Below are 15,354 nucleotides of genomic sequence, written 5' to 3' on the forward strand. Positions count from 1 at the left end.
AATCTCAACTCGTAAATCCGCCATTCGGGTGACAGTCAAACCAGGTATCGTTCGACAACGGGACTCGCGGCCGCTCTATCCCACGCGACTCGAAGGCGGCACGGAGCTGCGGCCAATCGCGTCAGAGCGCCTGGCTGTTTTGTGAGGCGGCTCCGCCAATCAGCGCCGAGCTCCCCGGAGTGAATGGACACACGGCGGCGGGTCCCGGTCTGGCTCCCGGTCTGGCTCCCAACTACAACAAAGAAACCATCGCGGCGGCCGCTTCCCTGCGTGGTTTGAAACACCGTCGCCGCTGTTTGTTCGTCTCTTTGAACAACGCCCGACAGTCTTCCGGACAGTTATATTGTCTGCGTTTGGAAGCGAGACGAAGCGCCCCCCTCTCTCCCTCCCTCCCTCCCTCTCTCCCTCCCTTCCTCCCCCCCCCCCCCGCCAGGCGAGCTGACTTTTCGGGCGTTTGGGGAGAATTGTCGCTCTCCACACAAGTTGACTTTCCAGACGGTGAGTGGATCCACCCGGTCGCCTCGCCGCGTTCCTCCGAGGCGCCGCCGACGTCTCGAAACAGACGCTCCCAAAGGCGCGAGCGCCCGGAAAGTTTGAGCCGAATATTTGCTTGGATTGTGTCTCGCCGGGAGAAGGCTTCGCCGTGAGAAAGCTGTATTTACTGGATGTTTTCTGTGTGCATTGGCTAGACCGTAAACCTCTGTTTCCATCCTCCCGACAGTGCGAGAATAACCCTCCGTGTCCGAGAACTTCAATCATTAAAGTGGTAATCCGTAAGATATTTTGTTTAAAAACAAAAATAAAAACAAAATACATGATACTTTTTTTTTTCTTAGCGTGCACTTTTGAGGAGTCGGTCACTCAATGAATTTGTGTTATGTATGTGCTCCTCTACATTTTCCGTTATTGGTGGCGGGGTCCGCCTTTCTTGGCAAGTATAGGCTGACTGGACATGCAAGGAGAGAGTGGTAGCCGCTGAGAATGATCTTATGGATCGGTTCTAGCACTGACACTAACGCCGATCATCACATCCTCAACGATTTAAGCGGTTCCCAAATCTCCAGTCAGTTGTGATCTCTTGAATTAAAGCTGACGTTGGGGACACGCGTTGTTTGTTGTTTTTTTTTCTGGGAGAGGAATGGACTTCTGTTCTGGCTACACCTCGACCTTCTCTTTTCAAACCGTTAGTGCCCCGGGGCCTTTTGCAAAAGATATCGGAAGTGGAGGGGCGGCCGAGCACGGGGAAAGGGTGGAGATGTGGTGGAGAAAGAGAAGCGGAGAGGAAGCGGACAGGGGAGAAGCGAAGAGCGATAAGGACCCAGACGGATGAGAGGGGAGCGAATGAGAGGATAAGTGGAAAAGAGCAGGAACACCTGACGCGATTCTGTGAGAACGGATGGAGGAAAATGAAGAGTAGGAACGCAACCGGTAAAGGAGCTTGGCATTCGCTTCCCTGTGTTGTCCCCCCCCTCTCCTTTCCTTCCCTGGTATTGTCGTTTTACAGCCGAAGACCAGCTGGGTGCTTTGTGGGCCTGGACTTTTTGCCTGCTTGAATGCATGTGACAGGGAGAGGAGGAGTGAGAGTGGGTGCTTTTTGTGGCCATATGTCTGTGTGTGTGTGTGTGTGTGTGTGTGTGTGTGTGTGTGTGTGTGTGTGTGTGTGTGTGTGTGTGTGTGTGTGTGTGTGTGTGTGTGTGTGCGGGCAGGCAAAGGGTGAGGCACTGGGGTCCTTAGGGAGGAGCCAGGTGTCACTCACAGCCTTCTCTTTATTTAGTTTCCCCACAATTAGGAGGCACGGGTGAGGTGTGTCTGTGTGGGTCAGGGTGTGTGGAGCGGCTGGGGGGGTCTGGGTTGATGAATGTCCTGTCGAGGGAAGTGTGTGTGTGTGTGTGTGTGTGTGTGGGGGTTGGGGGTTAAAGGGAGGGAGGGAGGGAGGGATGGATGGATGGAGCAGTGTTCCGGTGATGGGAGGTAATTTATCTGTCTGCTGGATCAGCCCAGCCGGAAGAACATGGCAACCCCCAACCACCCTTACCCCACCTCTCTTCCAGCATGGGTTACCCTCCCTCCTTCCTTCCCTCCCTCCACCCTTGGGTTTGTCCAGGTGCCACCCACGTCACCTCTCTGCCCCTCTGTCTCCAGTGGGTCTGGCTAGGCTTCTGTCTCCACAACTCCATTTTCCCATTCTGAATCATTCTCTCGCTCTCTCTCTCTCTCTCTTGCTCTCGCTTTCGCTCTCTTTCTCTGTCTTATATATTTATCTTCCAGTTTGTTGTGCTTTTGCCACTGGAATCAGTAGATACCACTTAAATAAAGTTATTTTTATAACTCAAACTTTCTCCCTCCTTTCGTTATTTTATTAGCAATATTAAGATTACTATATCATCATTACTAATATCTATTTATTGAATTATAAATTTGTTCATTGAATTGTCTTCAAGTTATTTTCTGTTTGTGCCACTTGAATCTGGAGATACCATATGTATTAAATAAAGGTTTTTAAAAACTCATCTCTCTCTCCCAGTCTCACCCTCTCGTGAGTCCTTCAGTTCCCTTCCCGTCCTTCACCGCTGTATGTTACACTATATGTCTCTCTTACGCTCCTCTCCTCCTTGGTCGCCTGCCATCTGACTCCCTTGCCTGTAGCAGCACAATCTTTTATTTCTCCCTCGCTGCTCCTTCATCTTGTCACACGCCCTTTGCCTTTGCTGCTACTCATTTTCTCTCTCTCTCTCTCTCTCTCTCTCTCTCTCTCTCTCTCGCTCCTTACCTCTACCCTCTGCCCACCCTCTCCCATTTTAATCACTCCCTTTCTCCTTTATCTATCCAAAGGGACTAATTCCTGGTTTAATGAGCGAGGGAGAGCTTCTGTTGTCACATTGGATTATGTTAATGGTCCAGATAAAACCCTTTAACAGACCAGAGATTAGGATGTACAGAACAGATATACTTACCTACGCTTTAAAGTTTGAGATCGTAAGAGTTAATTGTAAGAATAAGAGTAATCATATGAAAAGATGTGCATCCACAGAGAAGTACTCAAGTGTTGTAAATGGATAGTTACACGGAAACTGAAAATGAAATGTATTCGACAGACTAAGGTTTTCTCTGGTATACCTTTTAACAGTGCTCAGATATGAACAACTACAACGGGCTGGTTGATTTCCTAGAAATCTAGCCAGTGTAGCTAATAATACAGTATAGTCGATGTCCCTCAGTCCAGAATAGACTCTCCCCTTCTGGGAGTGTGGTTCGTAAACAATTCCCAAAAGTTGGCGACTCTGTGGCTACGCTAACACGAAAGGTCCCGTCCGCTGTGCACCCAGTATCAAAGCTTCCTTCCACCACGAAACAGTGCATTACTGTACGTCCCTCTTTATCTTATTTCCTCGCTTCCTCGCTACAGTGTTTGTGGTGTCTGATTTCCTCCGTCTACGAGAATCGAGGCTGTTGATCCAATTAGGCTAAATGGAGGCACAGAGTGTCAGGTGTTCGCCAGCATGTGTTTTGTGCTTCCCAATATGAGTTGACTGTTGAGTAAGAATCCCACCCGAGTGAGCTAACACACACGCACACTTGCACAGCCATGCATGTGAGCAGCACTCTCTGCTCTGCTAGGTTCCAAAGTGAATGACTGAGACATTGACTGCTGCTGTAACAGAGATAGGACCATGTCGTGCTCATTCATTGATCCCGTCCTTGATAGCTCCTTGAGTGTCTATATGTAGTGCGTGTGTGTGTGCGTGCAGGTGAACGAGTGTATGCTTGCGTGTGCGCACAATGCACTTGCGCTCACATTTGCATGGAATTGCATTTCCATAGATTGTTAAAACGGGGTGTGTGTGCATGTGGGTGCCCGCAGGCACCGCTGGCACCCCCCTGTGACTGCAGCTGAGCATGGAGGCTGCCGTGACGCACTCAGGTCATTACAATGACAGGCTACCTAAAGCTATAGTGCACTTAACTGCCTCATCTCCCCCTACCCACCTCACTGACTATTGATTGAGTGGGCGACGGAGACTAATTCCCCAAAGTCATGTCCGTACCACCAGCCTCCGCCGGCAACTCAGCTCACACTTTCCGCCCACTGTCTTAAAAACTCTGCAAGACCATGTGTCATTGGGAAGTTTCACCCTCTGTATCTGGACATGTTCTCCATGGAAGTTGTTTATCAAACCCGTTCCCCTCCATGCCGCGTCCGACACAGGTACATGAATGAAACCTGACGGAGCAGAGTGGGGTGGGGGGTGTGTCACCGTGATGTTTCAGAGATGTCAGCGTGCTCACCTCATCTCCTTGTCCTAGCTCCTTCGACCTCATTGTGGCCGCTCGTGTCGGCGACTGTTTTGTTCTGCCACACTCCCAGTCAATTATCAGACATCTTATCTGATGGGAAGTTTGCTCGTTTCCATTTGGTTTCAGGTGGTGTGCGGAGTGGTATGCTCATTTACATATAGATGACTGGAGTAGCTGAGGTGTCCTGTTCTCACTCGTTTGTCATATGAGGGTGAGTCAGTGTCTGTGTGTGTATTGTGTCTTACCTTAAGTTAGCCATTTCATTCCATACAACAATTCTTTCGAAATTGATATGCATTTCCGTTTTGTTGTGTGTGTTGTTGCATGGTTCCTCTGTAGTGTCAGCTGTTTCATCCTCTTTGCTGTGTATCTGCTGTCTCATGCTGCTACTGTCAGTCTGTTTGTGTTGCTATAGCTTTTATGATGCTCAGATATCTGACTGATGTCCTTTTTCATGTGTTAAAAGCCGCCAGTCGATCCCCTTTCCTGTGCAAGAGCATTGACTCTACCTCTTGGTGCCAGGGTGTCTGAAAGTCTAAAGGTTTCATGTAAATGTGTCAAATTGCAAAGTTGCCAAGAACAACCAGGGCAATTTTCTAGTTGTTTTGAAACAGGCTTAAGGTCTAGCCAGAAACGGCATGCCGACTTACGAGAAACTTGAGGGAAATCTAGGCATTTAAATCAACCTTTTCAAGGCACAGGAGTTATCACAAAAATGAGAAATGCCGCTCTTAATCACATTCCACGGAGTCTAGCCTTTGCGAGTCTTAAGTTGCCACATTTGCCTCAGTTGCTCTTGAGTTCAACTAATTTATGCAAGATCACGTGGCAATGTTTAAATTTGCAGTCTACCGAAATTTGCATAATATCTACTTTTGGGACTTGGTTGCATGGATAAGACTTTCTCTGCTGAAGACTCTATCAGACCTGGCAGTTCCGGTGTAGTAAATAGAATAAGCGACTGAAGCCTTCCTTTTAGACTTTGCAGGGGAAATGCTGAAATCCGCGTTCTATACAAGACCAGCGACCATCTTTTTAAGTTTTAATTCCTGCCCTCTGCTCCAGCAGTCACATTCAACATAACAAATGGTCTGCAGCCCATCTGGCTTTGATTAAAAAAAAACAAAAAAAAAAAAAACAACAACACATTAGAGTGTTTTATTCTCTTCTAACAAAATTGGAACACAGCTTATGTGTAAGAAATTGCCAAACGCTCTCTTTTTCTGGCCATAATTACGGCGCTCATGAAAGCGTTTAAAGCCTCATGAATATTACAATTTTAGAGGGGAAGTGTCAGGGGAGACCCATGTGTGGCTGCTCTGCCCTAATTATGGGGAAAGGCTTGCTGACATGCACATAATACTCGCGGACACACACACACACACACACACAGACGTGTGTGTGGGAGTGAGAGAGGCCAAATTTATCAGATGAAAAGATTCAAGGCTCTCGAGGTGGAAAAGGCTAATATAGGCTGACAGAAGGTATACCTGATTGCAATGTAAATACCTTAATTTGTGCGTTCTTGTCTGCCTGGGTGTGCGCGCGCACACACACACACACACACACACATGCAGACACAGCAGGCAAACGACAACAGTGCAGCTGGTTTTGGCTGCAGCTGGCTTCTTTTGCTCCCCACTGTTAAACAGTTTGCTGATGATGGGGTGTGTGTGTGTGTGTGTGTGTGTGTGTGTGTGTGTGTGTGTGTGTGTGTGTGTGTGTGTGTGTGTGTGTGTGTGTGTGTGTGTGTGTGTGTGTGTGTGTGTGTGTGTGTGTGTGTGTGTGTGTGTGTGTGTACGCGCGCGCCAATCAACCAGCAGCAGGGCCATGATGCCAGCGCTACATCGTGGTTGGAATCATGGTTGCACTCAGTTCTTACTCCCATTGTCTATGATGAGCTTTCTGGGCTCGCTGAGTTCAGGAGCGCGACGGGGCAGAGGACAGGAGACGCCCTTCTGGTCATAGAGGGAGAGGTTGAGGTGTAAAACAAGGAATGAGGAGGAGTGGAAGGAAGGAAAGAAACAAGAAGGAAATAAGAGAGTTAGGGAGGGAGGTTGTGAGGGCCATGTAGAGAGCAAGGAAGGATAGATGGAGGAAGGCATGGAGGGTGGTTTAAGAACAACAAAGATGCTGAGGATGTTGTAGAACAGAGAGAGAAATGAGGGAACAAGAACAGTTGAGCAGGGGAGCGATGGATGATGGAGGACTCCAGACACGGGCGAGGAGCGGATGAAGCAGCGGCAAGTGGGTGACTGGTGCGAGAAAGTGGTGCAGCCCGAACCTGAGAGGAGAGACATCTCATCTCTCTGTGCCAAGAGGAGAGGGATGACGGTGGAGTGTGTGTCATCGCAGGTGGTGACGTCCCTGAGAGAGGCGGGGGGGGGGAGGGCGGTGAGGTGAGAAATGGGAGGTGGTTGTAAGGAAGTGATGGTTGATGATGGATGTGAACGCATCATCAGACTGAAAATAGAAGACAGCACCGATGAAGATGAAGCTCACCGCGCTCCTCACAGCCCGTGCTCCGAGATAATTATTCCAACAGCACTTTAGAAGCCGGCGAACACTGAGAATTGCACCAAGGTTAAAAGCACTCTTATTAATATTGAGGTATCCTTGGAAACTGAACCAATGAATTAGTTGCAATAACCATTTTAATAAGACTGTCGGCAATCCGCATGATATATCCTGCAGCTGAACCCAGTTTGTCCGAACCTCTTTCAAACCTACTGGTCAATTGAAACAAGCTTTTTTCCTCCTTTCCTGCCAGCTACATGGGTGGGCTACTATGCAATGCAAAGTGAAAAAGCATGTATAGCATCTATTGTCTGTTGTCAAATGATTCTTAAACTGTATGGCTTTTGACTGGACTCTTGTGCTCTCGGGTTATGGTTTGAGCTTCAGTTGCAGATGTATCAATGTTCAGATATTTGTTGGACAATGTTTTATGTATTGATTTGACCCTTTCATGCACTGCACGCACTGTGAGTTAACAGTCTGATATTCTGATCTTTCCCTCTTGTGAAGTTTCAGTCGTTAATGGCTCTATAATAGTCCTAGGTGTTGATGCAAGCAGGCTGCAGCTAAAAGGTGGAAATTCTGAGAAAATGTGCCGCATTTATTTTATATTCAGGGATTCTACACCGTGTTGGTAAAAGGAAAATATGAATGCGCTTGTTTGTGGAGAAGATGAACTGAAACCAATTTGGTTCTGTTTAGCAATGGTTTTCACGTATATTCATTCATCTTTCATTCATCTGAAAATTTCAACTGACATTTCATGGTCAGACACCAGACACTTGTTTAGATTCTTGAAGCTACAACGGCTGGTTATTTAGGCTGAGGAGGAGGCAAATTTCACGACTCCCAGTCGAGCGATGATTCCCAGTCGTTACTGGAGGAAAGGTGTTGGTTCAGCGCCTAGAGTCCACAGAGCCGATGCACATGGCACACCCGCTTATTTCCATGACAACATGACTAAAATTGTATATCAACTGTCACAGCTGTACTGAAGCGAGAATACTCGGCTACTGGGATATACTTGGACATGTGATGTGTTTGGTTCATTCAAGAATATTTTTTATTATTTTTGTGGTTAGGATTTAAGACCAGACCCCCCCCCCCACACACACACACACACACACACACACACAGTTACTGTGTGCTAGTTCCCATTAGACCACTTCTCAGCCACATTAAAGGAACCACCACCATGCAGCGTCAAAGCACACCACTGCCCCCCCAGACGAAGAGCCACACATGCTAGCTATTACACAGGGAGACAGATGGGAAGAGACAGACACACAGACGGACATGTACAACACACACATACACACACACACATGCACACACACACAAGCATGCGTCAGTACCCATTATAGCCTGCCACATAGTGACAAGGTGTGGCTTCACAGACGGTGATTTGGAGAGTGCAGCATATGTGTGTGTGTGTCTGTGGTCGCAAACGCATCTGTTTCCACCCTCATTGGGTGGAAATAATTTATTTTTATATTTTCATTGTAATTTATGCAGATTCATACCAATAACATAAAACTAGAAAGTAGGGCTGAGCAATATATATCATTGTAATATTGATGTCAGACTAGGTATGATCTGGGATTTTGGTTATGTTATTATATTTTGCGGTTATATTTTTGACAATTTTGTTCAATGTTGTCTTTCAGGTTTCTGAACTTCATAGACTGTTCTAGTTGTTCTAATCAATGCATAAAGTCCTTCCTGTATGTAAATGTCTTATTAAGGCACAAGTAGTCATCCCAGAAATATAATGAAAATGATCGTTATCGAGGTATATTGTGATATATCCCCCTAGCCCTAACTGGCATCTGAGTTTTTTGAGAATAGAAAGAAAGTAAATGGATGGGAATGTTTTCAGAGATATTCTGGTCCAATCTCTTCCCCTCTTCATGTCTATCACGTACCAACACACGCATGTTGATTAAAAAATGAGTCAAAGTGCATTACTTTTTATCACACACTGGGTAAGACATTAAAGTGGTACTATGCTTAATATCTAATACGGCTATTTACCTTAGCGAGGCAAGAGGATGGATGCAACTACTGACGAGGGATTAAAGGAGATGATGAACACTCTGCGTCGCTGAAATATCCCTGTGCTGGTATAACGAGGGTGTGCGTATATGTTTATTTTAGATTGGTGTGTGTGTGTGTGTGTGTGTGTGTGTGTGTGTGTGTGTGTGTGAAACATAGTGTCTGCTGAAGAGATTGAGAGGGGATAAAAAGGGCACTTTGCTCATAAAAAGACAGCGCACACCTCTGCAACTGCTATGAGTTCATTTCCTGAAAACTTTGTCGGGTCCCATGAGGTCGACCTGGACGATATATCCTGATAATATCAATATCGTGATATGAGGCTAGATATCGTGTGGGATTTTGGTTATTGTTTGATCATGATGTAGTTTAATGTTGTGTGTGGAGAGGCGATCTGAGTCTTTATCGGGCTGTTGTTCGCGGCCACCTCCTCCCACGGTCAAAGCATTCATGACATGACAACGAAGCCAGGTTGTCGATTGAAGATAATTGCGTTGCAATATGAATACAATTGCAGTGCCACCCCCATTTTCTTGGTTATTTTGTTCTATCCCAGTGATACAACTAAAGTGTAAAGATGAGGAAATTGTGGTTCTTGCCGCTCATGAGAGGAAATTTAAGGACATGGCAAGTGTTTGCGGTGTTTGTAGACAACAGTTAATTATCTGAATGGTAAGTTTGCAGCCACACAATGGAGGGAAAACCTCCTGCTGTAACAAATGCATCCTGCCCATACAGGAGAGTGGCCTGGGGGAAATATGACTCTTGAGTGGCTGGCTGTGGCATTGGCTGACAGGACTATGGAATCATATGAAGGGGGAAGGAAGAGGGAGAGATGGAGCGATGGAGAGGGAACGGCAGAGATATAGAAACGATGGTTGCAGATGATACGAAGCTCATTATTCCGTTCCTATATTTGGCTCACCCCCCCCCCCCACCACACACACACAAACCGACCCATTTCCTCCCACATCCTCTCCCTCGTCTCCTCCACTTTAAGAAAGGGGGGAGACATCCTCAGCATGCATCGTTCTCAATCTGTCAATAGTGTGTGTGTGTGTGTGTGTGTGTGTGTGTGTGTGTGTGTGTGTGCAGGTGGTGGGGGTGGGGGGCTACTTGTGTTGTCATGGCAACAGAAGATTGGTCGTGGCATGCAAGGTTTTCCTTTGGTGGGGCTAATGGGTAACAAGCAGAGGTCCTGTGTTTTCACAGGGATCTATTCAGTGGTTTGACCCTTCCCCTCTGCTGAGCAGATAAGCAGTGTAATATATGAGGAAAAGCGAGGTGCGCCGTCTTGACTCTGACTCCACCGCTGGAAGGAGAGAGAGAGAGAGAGAGAGAGAGAGAGAGAGAGAGGAGAGAGAGAGAGAGAGAGAGAGAGAGAGAGAGAGAGAGAGAGAGAGAGAGAGAGAGAGAGAGAGAGAGAGAGAGAGAGAGAGAGAGAGAGAGAGAGAGAGAGAGAGAGGAGAGAGAGAGAGAGAGAGAGAGAGAGCTTTGGCTGACGTTGGTAGAAGGGTGAGTAGGGTGGACAGAGGACTGTTAGGGCAAAGTAAGGACAGAAAGAGAGACAGGATGAGAGTGACACCCACAGAGAGCTGCTAATCCCTGGATAAGGTACTTACTCGCGCCACTCCAGAGGAGACCTACCAGCCGTTAAACAGCAAGCCAACTCCAGCAGAGCTGCTACGTCGTGCGCGTTACTCTATGCTACACCAGCCATAATGACGCTCTGCTCTGCTCTGCTGGCCACTGTAGTTTGGACGCTGTCTCTTTCTCTGTCCTCCGTTCTGCTCGGTTACTGTCTGCATTTACCTTATCCATTCCTTAGGTGATATACCACAAATACAAAAGCAACCTTTTTATTGACCAATTAAAACCTGCCTCAACTACGGCAAAAGAAAACCGTTCTCATGTCGGCTGCGTCTCTCATCGATTTTTGTTGCGATGAGAAGTGCGGCTCACGAAAGATCTGAAAGATTCAGTAAGTGCCCTTACTAGTAGTAGTTTCTACCCAGAGCTTTAGATATTGCTAGCGCTCAGGCGAATGCCTCTGCTTTAAGTGATGAAATTGCCAGTATTCACTCCTTTTACAGCCTTCTGCAGGTTCTGCAGAAAGCCTCAGCTAATATTGGGCAGCGTCATTATGCCACAAAACAGTAAAAATAGTGATTTTTAAAACCATACCTTTTGTTATCATACATACTAATGGATGAGCCTGTATGAGCTTATTGAAAAGCCTGTGTTGCAGCACTTAATGTTTGCTAAACCTGCCAACTGTCTTCCCTCTCAAAACATTGATCCATGACGGAAGCTGTTCAGAGGGAATTGCACTAAGCGGTACTATGTTCTTCAGTATGCTTTGACCTCACATTCTCTGTCTCAAACCACATCTAAAACAAAATGCCATTCATAACAATTTTGTTTTTTAGCACCTAACAAATTTTTTTCATTATTTAACAGTTCCTCTTACGTAAGAGGCAAGGACTGATCCTGACACATCTCTTCCACAGTCCCCTTGCTCTCTCTCTCTCTCTCTCTCTCTCTACTGTAAATGATTCATATCAAAGTGTATCATATGATCTTCCAAAATATTGCTGAGCAGACTTAATCTTTTCTGCCCCTTTCCGAAGATATCGGGTGTGTTGTTACTTGAGTTTACGGGAAGCTACACGGATGTTGCCATCTTAGAAACCCTACGTTTTCGCCACACTGCTATTGTACCACTCTCTAGACTCTCTAGTTATTTGAAAAATCCACAGGATTTTTACATTTCACTCTAATGCTGAGGAGCTTATACCCACACTGATACTGCCGCAGATCATCGCTGACAGATGCAAACATTAAATATCCTGAACGGCAACATTTTCAGGGGGGAGGAAAGAATGTCGCATTTCCAACATTAAGCAACCCACTTTAAAATCTGTTCCTTCTTTATGACATATTGTGCAGGATATTCTCCCTTTACTAACATACTCTACATTTTCAATCGCAACTATAATGCACAATTTGTCTGTTTTGATCAAAAACAAAACCACCCGCTCATAGCTCCTCTGCCTCCACGATGTGCTGGAGACCAATTGGATGTGTTGGATGGGATGGATGGGTACCTTTTTCTGCACTTCTGCAGTGTTATTGTTGAGGTAAAGACGGAAAGACATAGTTTAATGACTATTTGCATCTTCGTTCAGATACACATTGAAGTTTGAGCTTCATTGTGTATTTATGTGTGTATGGCTAGTTGTGTTCCCAATGGCAAATATAAGTCAGAAAAGCAAGTAAATTAAAATAAAGTACCAAAAAACAAGAGCTGTCCTCAGCTTGGCTTTCCCCTGCCAGCTATTACTCAAAAGAGGAAATGAACAGCAATACACATTTGAGTTTTTCTGGGAGATGGAATTAATGAAGAGAGCTATTGTAGAAACAACACCGGGGAATAAAGGGAACATACTGAACTGTTTTCCTTTAACACATCATTTCCTAAGGCTCTACCAGTGAAAATGCTAAACTGTTGATATATGCCAAAAAAAAAGGAAATGCTCAAAGATGGAGGTTAACGATTTTCATCTATCAGCAACAAAACGCTTAATCACCCTCATGCAATTAAAAGAATATGTTTAAAGAAGAGCATAGGAAACTGCAGAAAACACACGACAGAAGCGGTCCAGCTAAAGTCTATCAGAATAATGTTGACCCTTTGGGAGATGACACTTTTAGAGTGTTTTGTTTAGTTACATTTTTGCGTACCTCTTAATTCTCGTCTGTTTTTTTTGTTTTCGTTTTTTTTAAGCGTCTTTGGTTTTTCTGTGGCAGGAGTTCCTCCCACTTCTCTGACCTTTGACCCTGGACTGGATGGGGCAGTTGCTGAGCGAGATGTCATCCTGCCAGTAAATGAGCACCAGGTATGATACCACTCCACTTTTTTTTGGAACGAGACAGAGACAGAGACAGAGACAGCAGAGCGAGAGAGAGAGAGAGGAACATTATTTATAAAGTCTTCGTTCAAAGATTTTTTTGGACAATCTTTTCTTTCTACAATTATCTTCAGCCTGAGAATCATAACGTTTATTGTGTTTTTCACACCACCTGCCTCTCTTTGCTCGTTTCCCTAATCATGCCCTTCTCTCTCTGCTGTATTTCTTGCCCTGGCTGTGTGGGCTACTTTCCAGGTGGTGTAATGTTGTTTTTGGATATAAAACCATTTAAGGCCCTCTACGGGGCTGACATAGGCTACAAACTTAGGCCGGACGCCAAGCGTCTCTGCAGGAATATGCACAGCCACGTGTCTTGGTTTGCATGGGACATATACTGTATGTGATGACAGTACACTGATCACATTGTATACACAGATGCTGCACAAACACAGCCTTTGTTATCTTTGTTTGGTTTTTGTAATAGCTTTATCAGCAGAATTTTGCTGTTTGATGTAGATACAGCCTCTTTTGTTGTGGTGGAAGTATATGCTACCATAAAGCCTACACGACTACATCAAACTATAGAAAGACACCTCTGTGGTTGTTGTGGCTGTACTAAAAGTTTGTTTTACAATTCACTTTTGGGGGAAACAGTCAAATCTGATATACCATTACCACTTTATTGGTCTGGAAAATATGGTGGTAGTGCTTCTAAAGGGCTGTTTTGGTGGAACAAAAATGAAAGAAAAGGGCCACAGCCTGTTAGCATTTAATGCTACCCATAACTTTTACTATTGCAAAATGCACCATTTTGATACAGACTCCGATATCCATCCTAAGTCCAATATGTGGGTGTATCGTTGGGAAACCTGAAAGCCCTTTAATGGACGTCGGGTGAAATTTTATTGAAATTCTCTCCTTGCTGTTACCGGAACCCATTGAAATGTAACGATTTGACATTTAAACGAAAAGGGTACAGTAAAAGCGGTCTGCAATAAGTCTTTGAATTTGTGCCCAATCTCCAACTCTCTAAGGGAGAAAGATGGCCTAGTGTGCGTGCGTGACTGTGTGTGTGTGAGTGAATTAATGATTTAGGGTCTGTTTGGGATATAAGGAGGAGGACCTGGACGATGGCAACAAGGGGGCAATGGTGTGTGACAGCAGCCTGCAGCTGAGAGAGAGAGAGAGAGAGAGAGAGAGAGAGAGAGAGAGAGAGAGAGAGAGAGGGAGAGAGAGAGAGAGAGAGAGAGAGAGAGAGAGAGAGAGAGAGAGAGAGAGAGAGAGAGAGAGAGAGAGAGAGAGAGAGAGAGAGAGAGAGAGAGAGAGAGAGAGAGAGAGAGAGAGAGAGAGAGAGAGAGAGAGAGGTTGATGGAGTGTGGGGGGGGCAAAGTGTAGATGGAAGAGAGAGAGAGAGCGAAACACAAAAGGAAGGGAGAGGCCATCAGCTCTAACGGTTGTGTGAAGGAGAGGTAAATGGAAGGATGGATGGATAGACAGAGGGTCTATTAGAGAGCGCTAGGCCGAGCGCTGTAGAAGGGCTGTGAGGCTGTGATTCACCGAAAGAACCTGTCCTCACTTGAACAAGACAATGGAAGGTGTGTTTTTACCATAGGAAGAGGACAAAGGAGAGGGAAGCATTGATTCTAGACCTCTGACGAAATAATGCCTACCTGCTATACATAGATCACGCACCTCTGCAGCTGTGTGTGTGGGTGTGTGTACACGTGTGAAAATAAAACTGGTCACTTTGAGCGGAAAATCCCCTCTGGCTTCTGTCCTCCATCACTGTTGCGTCTGTTTCTGTCCTCTTTCCTTCACGCCCTTCTCCCTCTATTACACAATTTTTTTGTTCCTCCCTTTCCTCATCTTTCACCGTGCGTGTAGTGCCATATACATTTTTAACCTTCTTTTGTACCATTTCCCTTATCTATCCATCCGTCGTGCGTCCGTCCCCTGGGCTGCATGGAAACTTGAATGTCTTTTGTCTTTGACGCGTGTGTCAGCAGAAGGCTGTTCCCACACACACACACACACACACACACACACACACACACACACACACACACACACACACACACACACACACACACACACACACACACACACCCCCACACACCCAGTCAGCTGCTCAGCTGCGGGGCCCCTGGTGGCCCTAATTCTCATGTAGGAGGTGAGAGTGGGGCCCCCCTTTGTCCTGCTGCAGATTAACCCCAACAACACACACACACACACACACACGTGTCCCCACACACCATGGAGTCCCTTAAATGCTGATGTGCCCTGAGGCAGAAAATCAGGGGTCAATTTATGGCATCAGCTGAGATGAATAGGAGAACGGGGGGATGCAGCTTCAGCACCCTGGAGATGGAGATCCACGCCGTCACACTGTCATCTTTAACATTTGGAGTTGAGAGCAATACGATCAGCAACAGTGGCATGGAAATTCTGGGGCCTCAGACTCCTCAGCAGATTTCTGAATCCCCAGCCTCCACCCTCCCTTCCCCCAACTCCGACTTCTCCTCTCTACCGATATATATTATGTTAAGCCTACAGTGACTGCTTACATTCAAAACCA

The 15,354-nt window shown here is 46.0% G+C and overlaps 1 protein-coding gene across 2 annotated transcripts in view; it reads left to right on the top strand.

Annotated features, from left to right (window-relative positions):
- The first annotated feature begins 248 nt into the window (after window positions 1-248).
- The window catches only part of LOC307237841 (SPRY domain-containing SOCS box protein 4-like), a 62,969-nt gene continuing 47,863 nt past the window's right edge, over window positions 249-15,354 (top strand). Inside the window, exons 1-2 of one of the 2 annotated variants that reach the window (XM_080010615.1) lie at window positions 249-498; window positions 12,679-12,767. The gene's annotated coding sequence lies outside the window, so the exon portion shown is untranslated. Of the gene's footprint in view, window positions 499-4,431; window positions 4,508-12,678; window positions 12,768-15,354 lie in introns of those variants that run through there. The other variant, XM_080010616.1, reaches the window with a different exon arrangement.

Source organism: Zeus faber, assembly GCF_960531495.2.
Source record: "Zeus faber genome assembly, chromosome: 12".
Taxonomy (NCBI): Eukaryota; Metazoa; Chordata; class Actinopteri; order Zeiformes; family Zeidae; genus Zeus; species Zeus faber.